The sequence below is a fragment of the Gallus gallus genome, chromosome 1 (assembly GCF_016699485.2).
Source record: "Gallus gallus isolate bGalGal1 chromosome 1, bGalGal1.mat.broiler.GRCg7b, whole genome shotgun sequence".
Taxonomy (NCBI): Eukaryota; Metazoa; Chordata; class Aves; order Galliformes; family Phasianidae; genus Gallus; species Gallus gallus.
In genome coordinates, this window is record NC_052532.1 from 15440077 (window position 1) to 15466398 (window position 26322).

Sequence of the window (26322 nt, forward strand, 5' to 3'; positions counted from 1 at the left end):
CATGCAGGTTGGCACCGGGCTTCTCACAGCAGCACTGAAGCCCAGCAGGGTCGGCTGATAGAGGAGCATTGCCGGAGGCAGTGGCGCTGTATTTATTGCCAGCAGTGCCCACTCTGTGCAGTAACCAGGTTTCCTTGCAATCTCCTTTTGATAAACTGTTTGAATGGGCTAAGTCTCCCAGTATGAGGTGTTTTTAATCTAGATTTCAGGTTTTCATAGGCATGTTCTTCTCTCTCTCTCTCTCTCTCTCTCTTTTGACATTTCTTGAGCACTGCGGTGTTTGTTCAGTGCTTAATCTCCCAAGGCCACATACGCAGAGATGTACGTGGTACAGTTAGTGTATTTTGCCAAAATGGACACCACCACTGACCCAATTGCAGCCTGTTTCAGTGCTGCCACCCACCTGGCACTGCAGCAGCTGCAGAAGGAGATGTTTGGTGGCAGCCCCATAAGAAGTCATCCTGCACAGAGAAGAGGGCATCTCCATCCCCAGTGGGCCTGCAGCGGGCGGCCTCAGCCCTGTCGGGGAGCGATGCTCTGGAGGAGGCCCTGCTGCTAAATTGGTGCTTGGCTTCATCTTTTCACAGTGTGATGACATCAACTCATTTGACTGCTGCCAATGAGCTCCCGTTTCCAGCTCAGGAGCTCCAAAAATGTGCTCATTTGCAGGGAGCGTTGCTTCTTTGGAGGCCAAATGTCCCCGCAGACCTCCTGCTTCGGGAGAATTACTTCACTCCAGGGAACAGAGTACATTTCTGCAGTGTGATGTATCGCCTTGTCATCCCAACAGCCACAGCTCTGGGTCCTGCAGCCAACCCAACCCCTGTGTGCTGAATGGGGCACTGCTGCCATTAATCACAGACCTCTCACTGCAAGCTTACACAACACAGCTGGCCTGGAAATGTTTTATTCTCATACAGTGGCTCTCTTGCAGCCTCCTGCCTTACCTTCACTGACGTCTTCTGCACCAGCACTGAGCTCCCTGTAGGCTGCTGTCCCCTGTCTGTACCATCCCGAGAGTGGCTGCACACCGTGCAGGGATTGTCAAGGTGTAGGGTGGGAACTGGCAGCAGTGTGTGAAGGTGGGAGGGAGGGAGGTTGATGTTTGGCTTATGGAGCTGTGAGACCTCTCCAAAGCACAGTATCACTGCCTCAGATGGGGTGGCTGTGACATGGGTAAGTGGGACAGTCACCTCTAACCTGTCAGAAGCCACCGATGAAAAGAGGCTGAGGAACAGCAGCAGAAATGTCATTGGATTTGTTGGGGATAGATGAGGATTTGGATGCAGAGAGCCAATACTTTTTCCCAGAAACCTCATCCTTCCTTAATCAGCTCTCTGCTAAAACCCTTAGAAAGGCAATTCACAAACAGTTCCCACCTGAGAAATAATCACTTGTATGGAGACTTAAGCTTCTCATTTCACACAATGATAGTCCTTCACGAAAATGGAATAAGGATTTCTGTGCAGTTCACAGAGGCTGTTGGCACAGTAATGCTCAGCTCCAAGCTGCCCAAGGAAACCTCATCTGATTCCCTACCCTGAAAGTTGCTGCAATTAGAGCTGATCTTATAGGGAAAGAAGGCTACCAATGCACATTGATATTGCTTCAGACTGAAGCTTGGGGTCACATTTTCAGTCTGTTTGTTCACCCATATTTGTTTAGAAATGTTCAAAGGCCAACCCTGTCTTTTGGTTAATTACAGGTACTTCTGTCCTCTTCTCCAGCACAACTTGGTTTATAATCTGCTCCCTCTGAGCATAGCTAAGCAGTGTCACCTGTATGGGCCCCCCAGAGGCTCAACTCACCTCCGAGGAGGTGTCTGAATTAAAAAGGGGCATCTCTGCCCATGTCCCTGCCCCACAGAAAGCCGTGGAGTGCATGCTGGGGTGGGGATCGTTACTGCAGTAACAAATACTGGAGGATAAATAGCGGCAGCTGCTGAGACATGGGCTGAAGCAGCCAGGACTGGAGGCTGCCAGCAGGCTCCTGTTAAACCACACTCAGTGCTTCCCCAGAGTCACAAAAAGTTGGAGGTAAAAGAAGACCCCTGAGCACAGGGGGAGGCACGCTGCAATGAGGAGGAGGCATTGTTCTTTTCTAACACAGTGATAGTCACATAAATACTTCAAAATGCTTCTCTAGTGGCTGAAAGGAACACGCTGCCTCATTTATGCTGCTGCCAGCCTGTGTACTCCTGCATAGACTGCTTCTTTCCTGCAGTTGGGTTGCAATCACAGGTAAAATAATAAGGTAACTGGGTTCTTTAGGCTCTCATCTCCCTGCTCTGGAATACAGTGGACCACTTTGATTGACGTACTCCAAGTGGTGAATTATCCTATCGGAGAGATGCATACAGCTCTTGCAGACAGCCGGGCTGTGTGCCTGCCTCTCAGCTGCGTAATTTCTATCCTTACTGGAATCCAGGCTGAAAGCTGGCTGCCACCTGACAGATACTGAAAGCCTCTTGGTAGCGGCTTCAGTGCAGTGGGGAAAATATGCTACAGCCAGTGAAAGGCTCTGCGTTGTAGGAGATGAAGGAGCTAACTGAGGAGTTACTCCATTTGAAACACCCACACTGGTCTGTGCGGCACTACCAGTCCCCTGGCAGCCAAAAGGGCGACCAAAACCTGGGCTGCACCAGGCCCAGCACTGCCAGCGGGCAAGGGGGGGCCTTGTCCCTGTTAGAGAGCATCCACGGGAGTTCTGTAAAGATGGGGAAGGGTCTGGAGGACAGGGTGTGTGAGGGGCGGCTGAGGTCCCTGGGTTTGCTCAGCCCAGAGCAGAGGAGCTGAGGGAAGGCCTCATGGCGGCTGCAGCTCCTCACAGGGAGCGAAGGGGCAGCGCTGAGCTCTGCTCTGTGTGACAGCGACAGGGCCCGAGGGAACGGCATGGAGCTGTGCCAGGGGAGGGGCGGGAAAAGGGGATAGGGAAAGGGTCTGCACCAGAGCAGAGCTGGCTGGGGCAGTGCTTGCTGTAGAAATGTCCTGCCTGGAGCCAGCAGGGGCTGGTGTGGCAGTTTCATAACAGTGAGTGATCAACTGTGCCTTACAGAGTGCTGGGAACTGCTGAGCCTTCGGCAAACCACAAGGATTATTCAGATAAATTATCCCCCCTGCGAAGAAGATGATCACAGCAGTTTCAGCTAAGAAATGACATGGCAGCTTGCTTTGACAATAAATTGAGGCAAGCTAAAAAAGAAAATCTGCTTATGTCGAGCCTTAGGAAGTGGGAGGCGAGTTGGGTAAATGATAGTTACCCAGTGCAGCAGTTTGGCTGTGCAAATCCCTTCCTGTGTCAGCAATTTATTTATATAAGGGACAGTGCTATTTTCTTCAAAGCGAAGGGAAGCCCACGGGTGCTTCTGAGAGATGCTGCTTTTCAAATGGCACAGCCATCAACCTACAAACCGTTGAACAACTTAAAAATCTCTTTTAGTTTTAAATGCAGGAGCTGGCAGAAAATAGAGCCAGTGGTTTCGCGATGAGAACAAAGAGAGGCAAAGGGGCTCTTCAGTGCTGCGCACCCCTACAACCGCACGGCCTTTATTAAGGAATGGAGAACCAAAAGAAGCTGACCCCGTGGAAATAAGGGCAGTGAATCTGCTGACAACAGCTCCAAGGGAACAAATGCAACATGCCGACCTCGTACCGGCATGGCTCCCACACTGCGTGACAGGGCTTTGCATGTGCGTGTGTGAAGATGCGTGGATATATATGTGGATGGAAGCAGCAACACAGTGAGCTGTCTTTGCTGGGAACCTTTTTAAAGGGGAAGAACATAACTGAGAGAGAATATTATCAGCGGCATTTATTTGTTGTTATTTGCAGCCTTACACAAATACTGCAGTGAGGAGGAAAGTGTTTCATACTTTCAACCCACAGGCAAAACACGGAAACACATAAAATATTTGTCAGTGTTAACAGCCAGAGAATGAGTCCATAGATGTGCTGTGGGAAGAAGCTCGAGCCTTTCTGCTGACGTTTTTGTTTGGTTTTGGTGGGATTTTTTTGGTTAAAAATGAATAAATGAGCTCTTTTAAAATGACATTTGATTTTATGTGTGCTGCTGTGTGCTTTCTGTTCCATTTTCCTATTTCCATTTAGATATTTAGTACAAACCAAGGACTGCTTTGCCTCTTCAAACGGGTGAGAATTTGACAACAGTTCTGAACTAAGTCACGTCAGATGTGCCTTGAAGTGAAATGGAACCTTTCCTCTACTTTCAAGAGAAGCAAAGTCAAACTGCAGAACCCTACAGGTGGGAAAGCAAATCTAACTCCTAAGGTTCATGTTTAATAAGCTACTGTAAAATCGATCCTATGTTATCAGTTTGAGATCTACAGAAAGTCAGAGATGGCAGCTGATAGACAGAGAGCCATCGTTAGTATTAATTTATAAGAACAGACTACAAAAGATAGCTTTTCAAGCCAGGTTAGAAAAATCAAAATAGGTTAAATGAAACCCACTGGGAACAGGACAAAATTTGGAAGCATTCTTTCTGTTTCTTTCCACGCCGTATCAGCTGGTCACTGCTTTTCTCTCCCCTTCATTGTATCAATGTAGTTCAGAATGTCTAGCGTTGTTCTGTCAGCCAAAGTGAGATATCCGGCTTCAGAGGAGAGCGCCGCTGTCCCCGTTGAGCTGCCTGCGGGCGGCAGTGCCTCATGCTCAGGCGTTTTGTGCCCTCCAGCGGTGCCGGGAGGATGCAGCCCCAGCGGGCTGCGAGCAGAGGTCAGGGAGCGGCCACAGCTGCACACCCGCATGGGGTCACACTGGGTGGCCGCATCCACTTTCCCTGCTTGCGGGCCAGAGCTCTCGGTCTGCACCCAAACATCGCGCCTTGCGCTCTGCGTGGCTTGTGCTCTCTTGTGGGCTTGGGGTAACGAGCTGCCCTCACATGGAGCGGCGTGCTCTTTCTTTTCCTCTCTGCTGTGTGAAATGGAGTGTTTCTGCTGAAGATGGCCGTCTCCCTCCATAGCCAGACTGCTGCCGGGCTGGGGAGGCACAACGCCATTATGAGAGGCCCTGAGGGGCTCTGTGCTGTCAGAGGCTGAGATCAGGTTGGCACTGTCTGTCTGGAGGTGCTGCTTGTCCACATATTTCTTCTTTCTGGCTGCATCTTCCTCTTCAGACTGTATGAACAGAATTGTGTGAATGCAACTATTAAAACAGTTCACTGACTACGTACAAAGTTAGTGATCAACTCATAGCTAAATTACGAAATCAATCGAAAGGCCAGAATTTTCTGCTGGCCTTTTGTGTTCTTTCTTGAGCGGAGTACTCCTGGCCTCTGCTGGAAAGAAGGTGGATAAGGAGGATCTTTGCTCTCATGCAGATTTTATATTCCTATGTTTTGGCCTTTTTTTGTTTGTGTTCAGTAATGGCTGAGAATGTACAGAGCGCCAAATCTTCCTCCCTTCATGTCAAGGAAGAGAGCAGAAACTTCCTTAACATCTTCCCATAATGACATGTTACTGTAATTCCACAAGGCTCAGTGTTATCAAGAGACCAGACCACAAGACTGTTAAATTAGGAAAATGTACATCTAATCATTTATTGTAAACCCATTCTGGGGCAGTACTCACCATGTCAGGGCTGGAGCTGAAGCAGCTTTCTGTCTGTCTTGGGGAGTAACTGGGAGATGGGCTGCTGAGTGGTGAATCTGCATCTGAAAAATGAGCTCCAGCAGAAGGAAAAGTTACTCATTAAATATTTCCAGCTCCTGATTGCAGCATGCAAAACCGAGCATGATCACTACTTCTGAAGTAGTTTTAAGACATCATTTAAAAACAAAGTATTAGCAAAGTCAACTTGGGTTATGGTAATACTCAATTCTCCTCCTCTCAAGGCAAAATACCATGGCTGATTGTGTGAGATGGATGTCCCAAAGCTCCAGCTATGCTGTCAGTCTGCACTAGCAACAGAGCTGTGCTACCCAAGAGGAGAGGTTCTGCAGAATAGAGGTAGGGAGAAAATGTGGCAAAATCCCTGCACATATTGGCTGCCATGCAAATTATATGAGCTTTAGGCCATTTTTTTTCTCTTGGAGGCCCCTGGAAGATCTGCTCCGAGATACAGCTGGAACAGCTGACCCATACAGCTACCAAGGGAGCAAAAAGGACACGGGATCTGTCTGCTGATTCCCCTCCCACTGTGCATGCGTGGATCTGCAAAGTATGATTGGGTGGAAGAGAATGAAGTCTGGTAAGGATGCGACTAGTAAAATGAAATGTCAAATACTGTGTGATCATATTAATTTGTATAAAAGAAATGGCCAAGTTGGTTTTTTTTTATTTTATTCCTCCAATAGAGGTCTACAGGAATAGAAAGAAGAAGACTAGTATTTATGTGGCACTGTTACAAGGTGCCAGTGTTCATAAACTTGAGTCGTGGCGTTCAGATGAACACACACCTGATTTCACTGGTGAATTATTATTTATTTTATTTGTTTTTTTTGCAGCTCCCCCTACTTTCAGAGCTGGCTTAGCAGCTTAAAGGACCCAAATGAAAAATATGTGGATAATACCACAAATAAGTTAGTCTGAATTTATCTCTTCAAGGGAAAATGAATACTTAGTTACCTGGTAATGCTAGTGAATAAAAATAGGAGCACTCATAAAATGTAACATCCTAAAAAGATGAACATACTTTTCCCTGGATTTAAAAGTAAGTTTCGTTTTCATAAGTAGAGAAAAATCTGATTTGTGACTAATCATACAGATACTTACCCTGCTTCATCCTGTGAAGGTTTGAACTTGCACCAAAGTTGTAGTCTTTCTGCTGTGCTTTTGCAAACTTTCAAAAACAAGCATTAATAGTGATCTGGATCAGCACACCAGGTTAAGTAAGTGAAGAACATTCAACTACTCTACTACAAAAAGCAGTACACCTTGCAGTTCACTGCAAACTATGTTAAGGAATACAAAACCCCTGAGTAGTACTGTATGTACCTGGGTGACTACTATGGGCAAAACATCTACAGAAGATTTTATATATATACTGGCAGAAAACTTCATTACAATACTGAAATATCCTAGATATAGTCTCTGGACACTGCCTCAGGATCATAACATGGAGTGAAGACTACCTTATAAAATGTATTTCAGGCATCAGCTTGGATGTGGATCAGACTGCGTAAATTATAGACCTGAAAAGACTGTCATCTGAACCACTTAACTAGAAATTGTTCTTTCTGGACTTTCCATATAAGGCAGCAAAGAAAAGGAGATTCCACAGAAATTAATTCAGATAAAATAACTATAATTTCTAACTGCTTTGGATACTTCTTTTCTACTCTAAATGAATGATGTAAACACTCTTTTAGTAGGTAATGCAAAAAATGTTTATAAAAAGTTACCTCTTCCAATTCAAAAAGCTGATTCTGTTTCCAGATCGATTCTTTCACAGGCTCATCTCTACGGAATGCAGACAGAGCTCTCTGGTAAGTGATTTTTCCCATGCTTTTACTTGCTTTCTAAATTACTTCTGACACACACACACACATATATATATTTGCCAGTAATTGGGAAATGTTTTCCCCTACTGAAATACTGGAAATTATTTCTGAACTTGAGATTTAGCAACAAGAATCTAGTATGAGGTGACTGTAGATATGTGACAAAACCACCTTAATGTAAAATGTGGGACGCTCACATATGCCAAGTTTGGTGCAGGCAATGGAAGGGGACGGTATTTTCGCAGTCAAATCAGAGCAACAGCTTTACTGCATGGACTCAGAACTATCCTATCAAAGAATCTTTCTCTCTAGTTATTACAAACAGGTGTACAATGGTACAACAAATAGCTTACATACACATAAGTTTATTCACATTAGTCATTATTATTTTCACTGGGATAACTTGGGTCTTTGTTAACATTGTTCAGAATTTTTGCCACCTTGTCCTCTTAGACAGGATTTCTCCAGTTCAGAAAGGTCTCTGCAGTTATCACTAATTAATAGATGGACAATTTTTATTGCACTCACCTTTTATTTCTTGAATGGTTCTGCATGTTCTCCTTTAAATTAATCTGCTGATCACGATAATTAGCATATTTTTCTAAAATCAAAAGTGAACCTTGATTTAAGTGCAAGAGCATAAATATAGTTTGAAAATAACTTGTTCTATCAACTTCTAAAAGTAACTTTAATAACTGGATTTAAAATTGAATTGCTGCAATGCAAAGATTGATAACATGCTTTGAGTCAGGGCAAACACACATCTGTTTATAAAAAATATGTAGCATAAGATGACTGAAAGAAGAATAAAACATAGAATATACGTCCCTAACTTACTGACACTCACCGCTTTTTTCAGATGTTAAAGGTTTTTCTTCGTTTCCGGGTGGTATTAAGTAGAGCTGTCCCTCGTGACAGTCCTGAAGGTGGGTTTTATGAAGGCTGTTTTTCTTGTAGTTTGCAAACGGTGCATTGTTGCTTTTACATAAAACCTGTTCTGGAACTGTGAAAATGCCTCTACGGTGTCTGTCTACAGAACTTTTTCTTGCATTAGTTGCAGGATGAGCCTCTTCAGTATCGTATGCATAATTTCTGTTGGTCATTTGATTTCTATTATCGAGATCAATGAGAAAAACAGGAGCAGTGTTTTCGTTAACAAAAGGATTACAATGTTTTGTGGAAGCTTTATAATAGATTGGTTGGCTTTCATCTCCAAACAGGGACAGAAAGGGACAATCACTTTCATCTTGAGGAGCTCTCAGGTCTGCAGTTTCTTTCATGACACCAAACAATAGTTCTTTTATTTCGTTGGTGTTTTCTGATTCTTTACTGGCCATTATCACTGGATCTTTCCTGGCAGAATTCATATAGTCTAGCCTTTGGGGGAAGGGGAGAAAAAAATATAACTTGCTCTGTACACAAATAAGCAAAATACTAGCTGCTCGCTCTACAGATTATCAAATTGATAGAAAATTTCAAAGACTTCACTGCTCAACACACTTGCCTCTGTTCTGAATACATGTTATTTCCATGGAAAGAGTGTCCTGTGTTTTATTTACACAGGTAGTAAGGCTGATTTAAGCAGGGCTCTTTCACGATGTCTCCAAGCATACTGAGACACGCAGCACGTCATCTCATTGAGTAGGGAACTGTGATTTATAAAACCAACCACAGTATGTCACTGCTGCTCCACTCAAATCACCAAAGAAGTCCACTTTGGATTAAAAGTGAAAAAAAGAGGATGACAGCTTCTTCGATTTGTAAAAAGGTATTGGACAGTTCACTCTTGTACTGAAAACACTAAGATCTATGCATTGTTTCATTCCTGGTCTCTTCAGCAGTGACTTCTTGTGTAGTATTGCTCAGTAACCCTATTTAAGCACAGAATTTTTCTGATCTAGAGTTAGAAGACCAGTTAGACATTTTGTTTTGCCCGTACTTTCCTGCCCCTCTTCTCGTAATAGTGCTTTTGAAGATGCTATCATGCTTATCATTAACATGAAAGCTATCATGCACTCACTTACTTGAATCTTACTCTAAATTTTTTACCACTTCTTTCTAAGCTTGATCTCTTGACTGACCTTTCTGAAGATCTGAGCAGAGAGTTAAGAGTTTTCTGAGACACAGAGAATTCAAAATATGCCTTCTATTTTAAAATAAAGAAATAAATTAAAAGAGATGTGCTATCAGTGGAACTTGAAAATGGAAATGTAGTAAAGTAAAAAGTTACTGAAGAAAAATTCTGTAATGTCGACTAGAAAACACTTGGAACTGGAAAGAGATCCTAGAGAACTTAAGGGAGAAAGCTGTGCCCTCTACTTATGTAAAACCCATACCTTAGTTTTAAAAGACTAATCACATTGGAGCTTGTTTCTGGAGAAACCTGGATGCATTCAAGTGAGGAAGGTAAAAACATTTTGTGGTGCAATTCAGAGGCTCCTTCTCCATTCTAGCTGAACATTTTATAATGCTATGTAAAAGGTAATTGTAGCTGAGGAAATGGACAAGCATGACACAGAGTGAAAAATGTAGGATACCTACATTTTTAGTCAATATTTAATGACCATACAGGGTTACAGGTCTCAGATTGCTGCACAGTTATTACATCAATATGCTACATTTCCATTAAATGATTGTATAGGTTTATACTTCTCATATACAGCAAAAGAAACTCCCTTTCTAGGAGAACTGACAGTTACTGTGATAAAAGAATTAATGAGTGTAATGGATGAAAACAAAGTATGGACAAAACACAAAAATGGATGTGAAGAATTGTTGAAAAAGGAGATGGAATGTTGTCAGTGAGTCATGAATGGGCAGAGGACTGTGGGAGGTGCCATAAGCAGAGTGCAGGCCTGAGAGTCTGTGGGACTCTCATTAAAATTAATTAAAAGGGAGATTTAGGCAATGTAAGGTTATGTAGGGCTTTAACATCAAGATATTCGTTAGGAAGTTACCAAGATATATGGCAAGGTGAACAATATCCTGGTTTTAGGCTTCTCTGGAGAAACCAGGAAATCCATGAGCAGAGAGAATGTTCAGGTGGCTGAGAGTGGAATCTCATATGTCCGTCTTTTATCACATGATCAGTGAGCTAATCAGTGCCTTGGCTCCCCAGCTAAACAAGCTGCTGGCACTGCAGGAACTGCCAGGTAATAGATGACCTTTTTATGGCTCTACCTCATCCACATTTAGAGATTGATGCAACCTTGAGCAGACTTACCGAATAAAAAGAAAAATGGAAAATTAGCCCTGTAAGACCCTAGATAGAAGGTAAGAACTTCTGGAAGCAAACTATTCAGTACAAACTTGTCTGGCCTTAAACCCTCTGTGATTAAAAAGACTCCTTAATCAGCACACATAAAGAGAAATCAATTCAAAGCTTCCGTCCATTCTGTTATGTTCTGTCCATACCTTTGTGTTCTCATAGAAGTATTTTTAATCAATTATAAAATAATGGTAATTAAGAAAAATCTACATCAGAATTGCATATGAAATAGGAGAGTAAATACTTTTTTTCCTGGAATCCTCAATGTAAATAATGTAAGTGAAGTTGCTCAAGTGCTGACGCATCAGGGTCATCACTTGTTATAGTGAACAGAACTAATGAGAGTGCCAGCAGCTACCCTTCTCTTGGCCAATCCCCTTGGTAAATCCATGCTTCTGGATGAATTGCAAAATACCATCCTGTTTACAACATCACAAAAATAGACAACGGTTCCAAAAGCCTACCAAAATCACATTTTACCGTCTTTCAGCAAGTTTTAATAGCTTTGCTTGTTCAGTCTTTCTATTTAATTTCAAATCCTATTCAAAAGCACTAAAAATCAGAGAAAAATCATGTGGAAATAAATTTCAGATGATCTTAGTATTCCTCTAACTTAATGGTGACTATTTCTCTAATGTAAGATCAGGAAGGCAGCCTACCTGTGCAATGGCTTAAGTAGTTCCTGAGGCTCTGTATCAGACTTCCTGAAAATACACTGGCTGGAGTGATTTGAAATCCAAGGGTCTTGCTCAGAAATAGTTCTTGACTGAGAAAACGGTCCAAGTTATAAAACTCTGAATCTACAGTTGCAGTGTTTTAAAATTCAAAATTGGGTTTGCAAACAACATATATTTTTCTATCTTAGTTTCTTTTACTTATTTTTTACTTAACTTTATCTTTCCAGTCAAGGCCAAGACATTACCACCCAAGTGAGTTCTGTACAATTCATACTTCTTCATATTTGCATGTCAGTGCTAGTACGCAAAGCATCTTTGTAAGTATCCCATGCCCCCATAATATCAGCAAGCTGGATAGACTGTAGCAAGCTGATGTTTCACTGTAGAAGACAAAACTATAGAATGCGATTGTATGGAAAAGCTCTGAGAGGTACCTAACCTAACTTCCTGCTCAAAGGAAGGCCAGCTTCAAGGCTAGCCAAGATTGCTCAGGTTTGTTCAGGACTGAGGTGACCTATTTTGGTGCTTAGCTACTTTTGTGACAACTTTCTCTACACAAGCAGAATTTCCAGTGTTTAAACTTGTGATTTTTACTACTTGTATTACACGGGGAATCTCTGGCTCTGTCCTGTCTCTAACTCTGTTTGGATTCTGGAAGACAGCATTTAATTCCTCTCCTCATCCCCTTCAAGCCTTCTCTTATCCATGCTATGCAAACACTCTTCATTCAGACTCCATGTTCATCAGGAGCTCCAATCCCCTTGACATTTTTGTGGCCCTTCATTAGTCTTCCTCCAGTGTGTTGATCTCCCTCTTGGACTAGGAGGGGACTCAAAGTGGGCACAGTATTTCAGATGTGTTTTAACACTTGCTTTTTTTTGGAGGGGAATAACCACTCGCCTTTGAGTGTTGGATATGCTCTTTCTAACACAGCCCTGTATTTAGCTGGCCTTTCCTGCAACCTGGATGCACATCTGACTCATGTACAACTTGTTATCCTCTGGCACCCTCAGGTCCTTCCCTGCAAAGCTGCTGCCTACTCAGTCAAATCCCCACCTGCACAGATACGTGGGGTTATTTCTTCTGAGGTGCAAGAAATGCGTTTCCCTGTGTTGAACTTTAAGAGGTTGCCGTTGGTCTTCAGATTCAGAAGATCCCCTTTGAATAGCAGCCCTGCTACTGTAATGACCACTCTGACAATTTTCGGTTTCATTTTTGAACCTGTTGTGATGCTGAGGGTGCATTCTGTCTTGTTGTCCAAATCACTGGTGAAGATGTATCAGACTTGTTACTAAACCCTGGGCATTCCTGCCATTATTGACCAGTTGCCAATTAGACTTCAACTAACAGACTTTCAGCAAGATGGTACAGCTGATTTTTTTTACCCAATTTGTCAGCCACTCATCTGGTTCGTACCTCCCCACTTTGGCTACTAGGATACCACAGTAAACCTTGCCAAAAGCCTTCCTAAGGTCATAGTAAATAATATCCACTGCTGTTTCTTATCCACAGGGCAAGTAATTTCATCACAGAAGTCAGTTTGGCTTGTCAGACATAACATAGCATGGCCACGGTAAACCTATGCTGACTGCTCTCCAACACCTTCTTGTTCTTCATGGACCTTTAAACAGCATCCAGGAGATCTGGTTCTATAACCTTTTCAGGGACAGAGGTGAGGCTGATAAACTAGAACTTTCTTCGTTTTTGCATATACATAACATTTGTTTATTTCTTGTCACTGAGGAGCTGTCCTCACCACTGTAGTCTTTCTGCAGATATCAACAGTACTGAAAGCTCAGTGAACAAAGGCTCAAATGAAACCTATTCCAGACTAGTAAAAGAAATACATACATATTCACAGAATATTCATTGCCACCAGCCTAGAAGAAATTTTCCTTGTTAATCATTATCCTCACCATAATGCTAATTCTATGCCCCAAATAGAGTAAATAACAAAATATTAATCAAACCTGTTTCTTTAGCTTATCTTCATAAGTCTGTTCCCAAGGGTCACCCATTAGTTTTGTATTGAAATTTTCTTCTGAAAGCTGTTCACAGTTAGAGGACCAAAAAATAGAAGGGGACAATGGGCAGGTGCTAAAAGTTGTTGCTGTGTTGTCTTCATGTTCCATACATTCAGCGGAAGTTAGTTCTGTTACTTGTGTTAACTAGATAAGAGATAGCAAAGAGATTTAACTTATCTAACATTTTTATCATCTAAGCATTGTTGAAAAGGATCCAACCTTTCTAAATTTTTTACACCTCTTTTCAGATATACTATAGTCGAGAAAAAATGTTCATATATTCTGATATGTTGGCCTTAGTCTGTTTACTGTAATCTGTCCTTCGTGACTTTTAGCACATTTTTAAATTTAATTTTAAAAGCACAGAATTTAAATGTTTTGGAAAATGCCCAAAACAAGTTGAGCTTTTCATAATATTCATAAGAAATAGCAGAAAAAAAAAGTATGAAATCTGATTGGCGATTAACAGATCAATGTAGTCTTAAAGAAGAACCCTTTACATGTTTAAATACTCGTGAAATCTGATCATTATGAAAAATCACTTAAAAAAAACATTGCTACATATTTTTAACTTGTCATCATTGAGAACAATAAACTTACCTTATGTTGGTATTTTTCTTTTTCTAAGAGATGCTGCCTTCTGCTGTCCAGTACTTGCTCTTGTAACCTTATAAAATGAATAAAAACAGCCTCTGAAATGGAAGATCTATAAGATTAAAAACTTCCTAACCAGAGCATTATTTTCAAAATAATTTAACAATATTTCTCCAGATGTTTAAAAAACCCTTGATTTGTATGCAATTTTGAGCAGCCTGTCTGTAAGTCAGTCACTTAAGCATGCCTGAAATTGAATGCAAACAGTGTAAGTAGAAAATGCTGCTTGAATAGTCTGCTTTGTGAGATGAATTTAGTGTATGAACAACACGACATAAGTAATACATTTGTATATTTAAAGCTCTGAACTTTGTGTACAGTTCTGAGTTTAGAGTATGTTTCTTTACTCTGACAATAGGAGTATCCCTGGAATGTCAGAAGTGGTTGTGAAAATACTGTGTCTTGGCAATGTATATTTAGGCATACTTAATACCCCAGATAAAAATTTCTCAGTCTTTTCAAGGCAAGACACTCATGAACATAAAGGTAAAAGGGATCTGCTGATCAAAAGACCAAGAGATTGACCAGTTTCAGATTAGTCTTTCCATGCTCCTGTGCTACTGTATTGGCCTAGACCCCTTCTTCTAGTTGTCTTGTTGCCACCAAAGTGACATGCTTCCATCCATATTAATCAATACACACAAAGTAGATCTGTACTGCAATGGTAACTCCTTTTAACTTTTTTAGAAATCAAATAAAAATAAATTGTGAAACACCTTTTACAGAACTTTAATATCGCTCAACTACTGCCTGTTTTAAACAAGTACCTGTTCTTGATGTCATCTAAGTGTGCTGTAAATTGGTTTCGTAGTGGTGACCTGGGAAGCTCTAGGTTGTTCCTTCTAAAGGGTGCCTTTACATTTTCAGTTATATCAACATGGACTGGCTTTTTCAGGTTGCCTGTAATGAAAGTATTTGGAAGGTCAGCACTGGACTTAGAGACTAAGCTTTGAGCTCCCTAATTTTTCATTGCAGTACCAAAGATGTTGTTTTAGGTTTCTCAAACCATTTATCCATTTAAAACTTCTGTTTTGTTTTATTACCAGCAATGTAAGAGCCCTATTCTAATTGGTACCAAATTGTGGGGCAACTGCTGTCTATGGACAGGCTCTGTTGCCCTAATCAGCCACCTTCAAATCTTTCTGAGCATAGGACAGCAACTGTGCCCCAGTTCTGTATATGAATATGTCACAGAAGATAAGAGTTAGAACTCAGGTTGTAGAGATTTTGGGGGGAGTTTAGTGACAGATTATAACAAAGATATTCTGGGTAGAACAAACAGACTATTCCAAATACACACACACACAGACACCAAAAAAAAAAAAAAAAAAAAAAAGAAGCTACTATACTATAAGTGGAACACAAATGGTCCAATTTAATGGCAAAGGGAAAAAGAAGTGGAGATAGGGTAAAATTAATACACGGAATGAAGGAAATTCATAAGTGCACAAGGCTATAAAGCCTTGGTTGCTTGATTTCTCTTATGTCCTCAGTTTTTGTTCAGTCATTGTCATATTTATTTGCTATTTTTTATTTGCTATTTTTTATTTTTAAAATAAATGACTATTTAAGCATTAAGTTACAACACAATGGGAAAAGAACTGAAATAGTAGCAGTGATAATAAAAGATAACTGATTCTGTTGATGATGAGGTCAGAACACTGTTACCATAAACTCACCAGTGCTGTCTTTTTTGGTTGATATCTGGTTAACAACATAGAGATTAAGGAGATCTAAGCTGACTGCTGAACTTTTAGGAGATGATGCTCCCAGAAGCTTCATCTTTGATTTAAGTTTTTTCTTTTCAAAGAATTCCTATTTTTTTTTAAAGAGAGATTAAAAGAGAGAATAAGTTTTTGAGAGACGCTTCATACCACTTCAGTGCAATATATAAATATTTCGACATGATTCTTGTAAATGAAAACATGTTTAAATTTTTCCAAATTCACACATTCCGCCTATTATCACTTGATTTATTTTTATTATTTTGAAAAATAATTCTAGTATAATTTGGTCATATTTAAAGAGACCTCATTGCAGCCTTCCAGAACTTAAATGGAGTTCATCAAGTAGAGGGAGACTGACTTTTACTGGATCTGATAACGATAGGACAAGAGGAAATGGTTTTAAACTAGAACAGGGGAGATTTAGATTAGATATTACAATGTTTTTTTTCCTTTTGGAGTGGTGATGCACTCATACAGAAGCTGTGGATGTCCCATCCCTGAAGGTGTTCAAGGCCGGGTTGGATGGGGCTCTGGGCCTTGAGAGGGCCTTAATCTGGTGAGTGACAACCCTGCCCATGGCAGGGGGTTGGAACTGGATGGGCTTTAAGGTCCGTTCCAACCCAAATCATTCTCTGTTTCTGTGATATTCAAAATAGGTCATTGTTCTCTTGATTCCAAAAACTTAGTCCTTATATACTTGCATGTCAACTTCTGTATATGATCATTAAAAGCATTTTTCAAAGTAAAAGACATATCAAAATCCTGCAAAGAAGTTTTTTTAAAAAAATTAAACCTGCGCTTTCAAGGCAGCTTATATAAACCAGTAGGCAGATAAATCAGCAAGATTATATAGTCATGGGCATCTAAATTGACACAAAGAGTGTACTGTTCTTCAAACTTCTCTTCCTTGACACCATAAATAGGGTCTTGTGACAAAAAAAAAAAAAAAAAGAGAGAGAGAGAGAGAGAGAAACAAAAGGGAAAGAAGAAAAACCTCTATGACTGGGACTTTGGAAATGCCCTACATTGCAAGGAACAAAAAGAAATATGACTATCATTCTAAATATATCAAGCAGATAATTCTGCGTAACACTGGAATCCTATTAGTAGACATTTAGTAAAGAAAATCTCCATTTTGTAGGAGTATTAATAATCACCTCAAAAATCATTAGTAGCAAGCCCAACAAATGAATAATTAACGGTACATCTTTACTTTACACAGAAGGATATTGAAAACTGAAGGCCCTAAGACAAAAAAGGAAAGATTTTTCTTCTGAACTTTTTCTTCTGTCATCCTGAATTACATGACTTGGGATTTATCTTGTAGATTACATGTGATTAATATACCCAACATGTTTATTGGTAACTGTTTTCCACTATATTATGTCCCAATCTTTAACTTTCCAGGGTGTTACCGTCTATAGAAAATAGCTGTTGCTTCAGCAAGCAGAATGTAGTACCAGAAGTAACTCAGTAAAACTTAAATTGGGTGCACTCATGCCTTCTCCTCCTTCCTCCTCTTGCTGCTGGAATTCAGTGTAGTAAACCTAGAAAAAGTCTTCTGTTCTAAAAGTTAAGTACAGTCAGGCAAACACATAACAAGTGTTATGCTATGCAATGTTTTGCGCCTCACTCCAATTGCTTTGAAAGATTTTCCACAGTGAAACAACTCAATCATTTGCATAACATAAAATCCATGGTGGCTAGAACCATTTACCTTTTGCTTTCTCCTTTCCTGCTTTAGTATGACTCTGCTCCTGAAAGATGCAAATAGTTATTGTTTTAATAATAAAGGTGTAATCTTTAGTCGTGGCCTGAGCTTCACGTAAATGTTAGTGAGAATTTTGGAAGCAAATTGCTCTGCTTGGCTATAATGGGTCAAACCTTGAGGAAGCAAAGTCAACATAACTCTGCTGAAGTCACTTTGGCTGGTCCTGGTTTACTTAGGTAAGGCTATGATCCCATTCTATCTCAGGGATATAAAATATATTGAACATTCAGAAGAAAGAGCTTTGAGGTATTTAACTTGTAATGAAACAATTCATCAATTCTTCACTTCTTAAAACATCACAAGAAATCTTTGTCAATATTTATTCTAATTTTCAATTTCATGCTGCAACACAGTTACAAAACCATGTTAACAAAGAAAGCAAAAGAGCACCGCACAACTTTCTGCCTTTCAGGACTTCATGGTATATTGTGAACATTAGGAAAAAAAATAAGAGAGATTAAAGAGATTGTCAGTACAACTTGTATTGAGCTGCTGTTGTTTGTGCTATATAGGAAACAGCTATACCTTAAACTACATACATTACTTGTTAAACATAGTTTTAAATCAATTGGTTGCAGGACACCATGTTTAAAATTGGAGTTCTGGGTCACTGTTATGAACACATTGAATATGGGTGCAATGTTTGGGTCAAGTAAGAGTTGCACATTTATTTAAGAGTTAGAAATACAGAGTAGATCCTTGGAATTACATTTTTTTTTCTTTTTCTTAATACTATCCCCAAATCTTTGGCACTCATGGAATGGAATAGCCTGAGTTGGAAAGGACCCACACTCTTCCTGAACACGTGCATATAAATATATATATAATTATGTAAATAAAGTATATAAATATAAATTATACATGTATATATGATGTATATCACGTGGTTTTGTGCTCTGCATGTGTCACCAGAGCAGCTGTGACACCACACAGATGTTTTTGCTACCACTAAGCAGTGCTGGCACCGCATCAGGGCTGGCTCCAACCCAAAGCCATAGACTACAGGTGGGCGAGAGGTGGGGAAGGAACATGGTCACAGGATCTTACCCAAATTGACCAAGGAGTTATTTCATACCTTATGATGTCAATAAAATGTAGGAGGAAGGTTGTGGGGGTGTAGGGAGGGGTGTACATTTGTACAAAGGCAAATCTTCCAAAGCAACTGCTGCTCATGCTGAGGCCTTACTTCCCAGCAAGTGGCTAGACATTGTCCACGGATAAGAAGTAGAGAATAGGTTTGGGTTTTTTTTCCCCTTTGCTTTCACATGAACACTTTCCTTTTCTTTCTTAAAAATGCTGTTATCTCAACCCGCAAGGTTTTCCTTTCACATTTTCTCCCTGTGGCAGAGTGACATGGGTAGGCACCTGACAACCAGCCCAGGTCAACCCTCCACAGCAGCTTTCAGAAATTCCACTTGTCTGTAGAGACTTACAGATAGGTAAGGCTTTATTTTAGTCAGATTCTGCATACAGTGTCAGGATGAATGTAAAACTGTGTTTACTAAAGCTACTTTCAAATGCTGACAAAAACAGTAGGGTTTAAAATTCTGATAGGCAACAGGTATGGGGCCCAAAGAAATTGAATCTTATACTGTTTTTTTTTTTTTTTTTTTAATGTTATCAGCCCATAAGTGATTATTTTAATATTTCAGTGAATCTTAAATATGCCCAGTCTGTGAGGGGACACTGGGGCTGCCACCCGCCATGGCCCTGTGGGTCTCTGAGGGAACACCAGGCCATGCCATGGCCCTGTGGGTCTCTGAGGGAACACCAGGCCATGCCATGGCCCTGCGAGTCTCTGAGGGGACACCAGGCCTGAAACACAGAGATCTGCTGCTTGGCATGGAGCCATTTCTGGTGGCCCTGAAGAATTTCACTCACCGGCTGCCACCCACCCAGTTCATTTTCTGCTGCTGAGGAAGCAGGGAGGGCTGTCCTGGGCGGTGCTGGGGAGGGGGAGAGCTGGCGGTGGCCACGAGGACAGTGTGCAGTCCCTGTGGGTGCGCAGCCCCAGGCAGAGCTCTCCTATGGGGCCTGCTCCTAACCAACAGCACCAGGGCCGCTTATCTCCATGCTCCCAATGCTAACAGAGAAGAGGGGCAGTGTGACACAGAGACAGAGAGCAGGAGGACAAGGAGAACAAAAAGCTGATGGGGAGGAGGCAATGGTCTGGCTGCTGCCACCCTTCCTCTGCCGCTGCCATTCCCCTTGAGTCTGCTGACAGAAACCATTTCCCCTTTGCCAAGGAATCACAAGTCTCTCTGCTGTCCCGTGTGCATCAAATGCACAGCTGTTGGAGTGGGTTACAGAGCAGCTGACATTCAGTCTGGCAGGCTCAGCCTGTAGTGCCACTGCTGCAACTGGCACAGATTGTAGGGCAAGAGATGAGCGTTGCCCTTCCCCAGGCATGCTGGGGAATCAATGAGCATTTGTTCCTAGCAGGCACCCTCATTCTTGGAGCTGCCTGACAAGGTTTTGGGGATAAATAATGGCACACCCTCACAAAAGGGTGGGAGGTCGCAGGACTGAATGGGGAACAACGCAGCTCCCCTCGCTCTTGTCCCTCCCACTCGCTGCCACTTACAAAACCACCAGTACAATTTTGTATATATATCTCCCATGGTGTTACTGTACTGAATTATCATAACTTTTCAAGGTACCTGTTGAATAGCTGTTGAGCAGAATGCTCAGACTAGATGTTAGAAGACTAACATTAAAAGTTACCCAAGCATTTTCTTTAATTTTTATAGTGTGTTTATAGAATCCATGGCTAGAAGATTGGAAAAGTGAAAATGCCTGCTTCTTTAAAATATAACCAGTTAAACTGAACAAAGTTATTGGACAGAATGTGTTACTGTTGTGATAGCTCAGATATTTCTGATTAATAACCTAATTGTTTATTGTAGCAGTATTAGACTATATATATATTTTACATGGAAGATTTTGAAGTGTTTGTTTATGACCAACTCATCAGCTACTGTGACAGATCATACTGAAAGATTAAACTCACTTGATTAGTTTCTATTTTGTTTGTATTTCCACCCTGTGTAAATATTTAACATGTTAATATTATGTCTAACAATGCCTTTTTTTTTTTCCTACCATAGTATTGGTATTACTCTTACACTTCACATCATTATCTGGATTTAAAGGAAAAAACTACACTTTTATTTCTGCTTGATTTATTGAATCCAGGAAGTAACAGCACTTTGTAGAATCAAAGAAAAGCAATGTGGCAGCTTCTAACAATTATTTTTAACGTAAGAAATCGTCCCCTCCCTGAATTCATCTCTCCAGATAAAGCTAAAGCACCCTTTCAAATGGTCATAAAATATAAAAATATTTCTTCACTGAAGGCAAAGTTAACACTGAAATAAGACCTGAGACTCTAAACATTGTACCTTGACTGTCAATATTTGAAAACTCCAAATGAGTTGATTGTGTTTTGGAGTGGTGCCATACTTCTAAATAACTGCAGGACATGATTCATTTTTAAAAGCTCCTGACAGTGAGCTTCATGGAACTTAACTACTTCTCCAGGAAGTGAAATAAACAGAGAATAAGTAAATGCTCTCAGTGTGTCAGAAACGGGTATTAGGAAGAAAAAAACCCTGAAGATTTTCTGTATTTGTAACATTTTAACAACTCTTCAGTATAATTAAATCTGACGTTTCTTTGTTCAGAAAGAATTTATTATGCAGGATCTTCAGAGCAGCTTTCCACCTGTTACTATAATAAAGCAGCTGTGGTCCTTTAGCACTGAGATTTCCCCTCCGACATGCTTCTTTATTATCAAATCAGCTCTAGTTACAAGTGATGTTGAAAAGCTGTTCAAAGTGGTATAATGGAAGTGACGGAAGACCAGGTTTCTCCATGAGGGCTGATATAGAAACAATGATCACACAAATTCTGACACACAGCTTCGAGTAAATCCCCTCTGAACTCCTGTGTAATCAAGCATGATTTGGTGGATGGATGACTCAAAGCACGTTTGGCTCCTACACTGCGTCCCAACACCCAGAGAGGAAGAAGCTAAATGAAACGAAACTGCAGGAAGTGAAAGTGTCTTTTGCTGTGTACGGCATTATTGTATCCTGAAGATCTGAATACCCTTCATCTGGAAAGAGTGAAAGAGGAAAAATGACTTTCTAGACCATTTCTGAGAACTAACTTGTCACGGAGTTACCTAGATAGATCTGTTTTAACCTGTTTTAAAAACAAAGTTTCCCCTTCAAAAAATAGTTTATCTTCAAAGACAGAACTCTCTTTCAATTAATTTGACTAAGAGCCCTTCCCCCGTTCATCTTTAAAGGGCAGCTGGCCTTTTTGATTTGCCCTAAGGGCATTAGTTCAAAGAAATCTAGACACTTCAGAAAGCCCAATTTTTCTTAAAGGTTGACCACAAAATACTAATCTTCAGCCAGGCATCTAAAGAGAAACACAGTGGGTATCTTTATGTTCGCATACAAAGTTTCAGCATTACATAAGAAAAAAAATGACAGTAAATTGCAACACGAGGTGAGAAGTATTCATTTGGGATTTGGGAAATCTATAAAGGAGTGAAATATGCACTTGTAGAACAAGTAGAAAGAATGAAAATCAACCTCAGTTTAAATAAAACATGTACTGAAATCAATGACTACCCCAACATACAAGGAAGACCATATTTTCCCCTGCTGTGTTGAAATAGCATGATGAGAGATTACCTCTTGTGGTTGTTTCTTCTGATGTACACTCCTTGCTGAGCTCCTTTACAATAGGTTTGAAGGAGCTAGGAGTGAGCATAAACAGAAAGAGATGATGCTTTAGCCCAAAGATTAGATAGCAGAGAAGCCAGATGTGTAGGAAACCATCCACCTCAGAGACACGTATAATCTACACAGATTGAAATTCAAAGCGCAGCTGAGAAGAATATGGGATTGTATCTACCTGAAAGACCATCAGCCAGGACAGTACCATTGACAACAGCATATCGACAGGTTATTTATTCCTAGATGTTTTAATAATACCACCTAGATGGTATTATTAAAAGAGAATTATTTTTCACAGAGTGAGCCCTCAGGATGAAACGCAGTCCTTGGCTTGAGGCAGAGCAATGCACAAGACCTGGTTCAGAGTTTCAGAGGGGACTCCTCTCTTCATAAAAAATAACATTCCTACAAGGAACAACGAAGGCCAAAGAATCCTCTATCATTGTGCTAGACTCCAGTAAGGGAATGGCGTGAAGCTTTCTAAAAAGAAATTAGGAAAGATGGCTAAAAGAACTAAACTCATACATGTGGTTAGGAGAAAGCTGAAGGATACCAGACTTGAAGCAAAGAGGCAATCCGAACCACTGCAAAAACCTATACCACATTCAAAAGAAGATAACAAAAAGGAACATTTACTTTGATAAACGCAAAAATATAACTAGATAGGCCAAAAAGAGTTTGGAAACATCTGAACACGGGAACAAAACTTTGAAATAATTCATCTTACACACCAACCAAGAGCAAAATCCTGTCAGGAAATCTATAATATAGGCCAACGTGTGTAGCGCCAGCATATGGATTCCATTTTTGGATGTGATGCCTTATAAACATGTAGAAAAGAGTGATTGCTATAGCCTTAATGGAGTTTTTAAGGAAAATCTGAAAGTTTTAAGAAGGAAGTTGTGAAATAAAAGGGAAAGTCTTGCCTTTGGCCAAAAGGAGAGGGTGGAGAGTATATTTAGTTCTTGCATTCATGCACTCAAGGTGGGTGCGGATATGGGACAGAGGCTGACAAACTCATGAGTGGCACGGAGAGGGGGAGCTCCGCTGTTGAATGCCTTTTCCAGAACAAGCATAGATGGCCATAAAGTGGAGCTTGTGGGAGCCAGAGTCCAAGCAAGCAGACCCTCTTCATACACAGGAAGCAGATCAGAGGAACTCACGTCAAAAGATGTTATTATTTATGCAAGAGTTTATATGAATTCAAGACATTCGAAAACCTCTTGTAAGGGTGGAATATTTCTTAGAAAAAAAACTCAGTGTCTCATTAAATTCTCACCTCTGAAAATGGTCAGAGTGGGAAAGCATGAAGCTGAAGCAGAGGAGGCAGCATAGATAACTGGAACACTTCCTTAGGCATCTGCTTAGAGCTGTCATTACTGACAGAATATTGTGCTATGTGGAGCAATGATCTGAGCCAGCTTATTGTTAATATTTAATCAATAGATTAACTTTTATTGTCATACCCACCAGCTGCAGTCCCTTCAGAGTAATTCTTGAGGCATGATGGAAGGATGGCATCAAATGTAGTATTTGGGATGCAGTGCAAATATAACCATTGCTAATGGATACCAGTTCCATGATTTTACCACTTACCCCTGTATGTAGCATGCACCTCATGTTCACAATGCACCCAAGCGAAGAATCAATACAGAAATGTTAGCATTTTTTTTTTCCTGAAAATTTGGGAAGATAAACCTTTAGAAATGCAAAGAAAAAAGAACATAATGTATTTGAGACCTTGAAGGCATCGAATAGACACACCCTTCTCATGATTGCATTCTGCAGTTGCTGGTTTCAACTATCATAATGGAATGAGAAATTAATTTAACAACAGAAATAAATCTAAGAAATCCAGATATTAAGGTTCATAAGTACTAGAGCCTAAGCATTAGAACTGTCATTCTTCATTTGATATCATTAGTAAGCAGCACACTGCGACTGGGGCAGCTCACGGTGACTGGGCCCTTTCCCTCTCCATCTCCCTGTGTCCAGTTTGCACTTTTAGAGACATATTCTGCTTAGAATCAGGTCATTCTCACACATTAGAGTTGTTTGTGAGCAGTCTGCCATGCATTACACTGTCAACCAGACTACTCAGGTCCCTTATGCATACATTCTCATAAACTACATGTCACGCAGGACTTAAATTTGCAGCAGCAACCATGGATGTCCCTGAAGTCACAACAAGGGGTAGAGTGCTGGCAGTGCAGTAATGCCCCCACTTGCACTCTTTCTTGCTCAGCCTGGATCACCTGATCCCAAACAAATGGCTGCATTTGGATAGTATGCTGGGGTATATGCCTACAGCAAACAGCTTCTCTATAGCAGGCATAGGCCGTTTTCCTCCACTACAAATTCAAAATCAAATGTCAGACACCTCGTGTCTCTTTGGATGTAAAGGTGTGTTTTGTCACTGGTTCACTCGATAATGCCAACTAGTTCTCCGGGTGCCTTTCCACAGTCATGCAAATGATTACACTGAAGTCAACAGAAGCTTCGGAAGCACTTCAGTGAGGTACTTACCTGAGTGAAGGTTTGTATGATCATCCTCTGCTAAACGTGGCTCTAACCAAACCCTCACTCCAGTACGTGGATGAACAGCTCAAAATTAAAAAAAAAAATCCAGAAATCTCATCTCACCATGTAAGAGTACACAATGCAGCATGTTTTAGAAGCAATGTTCTGTTCAAGAAGTCCTGTTCAGTATTGGTAGGAGATTGAAAACAATGGAAATTCATTGCATTCATTGACTGAAACACTGCGCAGCCAGATTTGCTTTACCTAAACCTCCCCGCAGACCCGACTGTGGGTGTACACCCACACTGGCAGCTCTGCTACCATGCCACCAAAAGGTCTGCTGAAGTGAAAGGTCAGCAGCCACGCAGAACCGAAAGAGAGCTGTGAACTCTCCCCTAAGTATGAAAATGCTGGAGTAATGAAATGTTGCAAATAACTGTGGTTTGGCAAGAGAGCTCCACGAGCACGCTGTGATACTCACAAGCCAGAACGCAAAGTCCTTAACTGTAGATCAGAGTTAAAGAACCCTCAGCAAGGTGCTTTCTCAGCCACATATCCTGTCGGTGCCCTGAGCAACCTTTCGATTTTGCTGACAAAGTAATCAGCAGTGAAAGCAGGCCTGGTTAGTAACTGAAGCTTAGCGGTACTGCTCTGCTCCACAGCTTGACATTTTCCTAGCTTCGAGCACTGAAAAGAAAAAAGAAGAGAAAAAAAGCTACAAGGACCTCAATCCAGATCTCTGTCCCGTCCTCAGAGGCAGACATTTCAGTAAGTCCCACGATTACTCCACATCTCTACATAACTTTCCAGTGCCCCAGAGAAATAAACCGAGCAGCCTCCAAGGAGGAAGCAAGCAACGGATGCTGCTTGGCCATGTTTTGCTGTCTGGGCCTGAGGGCTTTTCGGATGGCACCTGCAGCAGACGATGTGCTGCCTGATGTTCAGAAGCAAAGCTCTCTCAAACCGTTTGCTCACCCCAAAGCTTGCCTCGCTAACACTGATCAGCGCACTCTACCCGAGGACTCGTTTGTAACACTAACGTGGGCTTAGTTTGCCTGTGTGCGTGCTGGGTCACAGCGGGGTAAACCGGCCTCTGTCCATTTCTGGGGGAGAGCTGCACTTCCCTGAACGCCCGCAGTACATTTTCCAGATCCGCCTGTCCTCGGCCACCGCAAACAAACGCTTTGTGACACACCCGCATATGACAGGAAGGCACCCCCCGCAGCCCCTCGGCCGCCGGGCCGCGCTTCCGACCCGAGTCCCTCCTCCGGCAGGGAGGGGCGCGGGGTCGGCGGTAGGGCCGAGCGGCCGCGGGCTAAGGCGGGGCGGGCCGAGCGGCCGCGGGGGGAACGGGCAGAGCTCCACAGACCCGCGACCTGCGACCCGACCGCGACCTTTCCGGGGCCGAGCCCGCGGCTGACGAGCGGTGCGGCGCGGCCGGGTCGCCGGAGGTGCCGCCCCGCGCGGCGCAG

At 41.6% G+C, this 26322-nt stretch overlaps 2 long non-coding RNA genes across 13 annotated transcripts; one reads left to right on the top strand and one right to left on the bottom strand.

Annotated features, from left to right (window-relative positions):
• The first annotated feature begins 3342 nt into the window (after positions 1-3342).
• On the top strand, positions 3343-8314 carry LOC107051632. The gene is made up of 3 exons (XR_001463312.4): positions 3343-4260; positions 5851-5965; positions 6052-8314. It is a non-coding gene; the product is annotated as an uncharacterized LOC107051632 (long non-coding RNA).
• On the bottom strand, positions 3793-26056 carry C12orf40. Of its 12 annotated transcripts, XR_005843462.2 has the most exons (16): positions 25891-26056; positions 25332-25537; positions 24857-24934; positions 19461-24028; positions 17526-17565; positions 15761-15896; positions 14849-14981; positions 14028-14094; positions 13374-13571; positions 11386-11492; positions 8306-8835; positions 7987-8059; positions 7360-7417; positions 6731-6797; positions 5588-5682; positions 3793-5134 (listed from the first exon to the last, which is right to left on the bottom strand). It is a non-coding gene; the product is annotated as a chromosome 12 open reading frame 40 (long non-coding RNA). The 12 variants fall into 12 exon arrangements; XR_005843475.2 differs by lacking the exon at positions 24857-24934 and having other exon boundaries at positions 23927-24028; XR_005843461.2 differs by lacking the exon at positions 24857-24934.
• Positions 26057-26322: the final 266 nt, after the last annotated feature.